Here is a 1,271-nt window from a genome sequence, read left to right as displayed (position 1 = left end):
TGGTCTCGTCTATAGATATTATATAGAAATTAAGGGTAGAGAACAAGTGTTCAGTATTCAAAAGAGGAGACTCATGAAGCTTCGTGTGCGCCTTCCTTCCTTGTTGCTATCCGTTCCAAATCGTTCCAAATATAAACTCATACCACCCCTAGTATGTATTAAGACGACGTTTCAAAGCTGGTGTCCTCTTTTTGAAGTGTTTTTATCCCAGGAGGAAGTTGCAAAGGCGTCCACTTTGAAAAAGTCAAAGAAGAAGTTGCTAAGGTAAAAGTAATAATAAAGCTAAGGTGATTTATTTCCTAGGTTAACACCTAGCACACCCGCTAGTCCACCCACCTTGAAGACTAGACTAACGCGACGCCCATCCACTTGATGATTAGGATTATTTGGATAAGTAATAATGAATCTTGCCAAGATTCTATAATTTTCTAAGTAAATATATTATGACAATATGTTAATCCTAATCTATCTAATCGGCTACCTAAAATCAATGTCTATAATATGAGCAGAACGATGTATTTGTCTAAGAATCTATTTGAGAAAATAAATAAATATTTTTTCCCCAAATTTTCCAGATTGTTGGATTTCGATTTTGGTTTCGGATTGGTACTCTCACCATATAGTCAAGTAATAAAACTGAACCTCGCCTCGCCTTAATGCGTGAGTCCTGATGTTAGCAGCACCAACAGTTGGAACATGTTCAGCTAGCTGAGGAGGAGATCCAGAAGGACGATCTTGATTCTGGAAAGGATGTGGATGATCTAGAGACTGTCGAAAAGACGGCTGCTATGTAAGAGGTGGAATTTCTTTTACTAAAATGTTGCGCTACCACACTTTACACAATGCCCTAGTTTGGTGGAATGGGCAAATCACCATCCTGCAGAGTCTCTATATAACATTCGAAATGAAGTTTGTGTTGGATGTGAAAGGAGATACTCTGCATAGACTCAGACAAAACACACACAAAATCTTAGAGAGCAACATAGCGACACAGCTGGAACGTAACCAATTGATTAATGAGCATGTGGAGTACAATGTACTCATACCCTTAGAGGGCTGACGTGACTGATAACATGCTAAGGGTGTGTTCTCATGGGAAAAAAACCCCTGTAATAAGCGCACAGGGTAAAAAGTGCCCGTGACGACCTGAATTTCTTAGAGGCAGAAGGCCAACAACCCCTCCTAAAGCGAATGGTGTGAACTGATACAAGGTGTAGCACACTATCCTGGTAGAGGTAATAAGTTTAGAGCTTGTCGGAAAGCTTCAAACT

This window comes from Cibotium barometz, chromosome 5 (genome assembly GCF_041138505.1).
Source record: "Cibotium barometz isolate CiBa-2024 chromosome 5, ASM4113850v1, whole genome shotgun sequence".
Taxonomy (NCBI): Eukaryota; Viridiplantae; Streptophyta; class Polypodiopsida; order Cyatheales; family Cibotiaceae; genus Cibotium; species Cibotium barometz.
Note: the sequence above shows the minus strand (reverse complement) of the source record.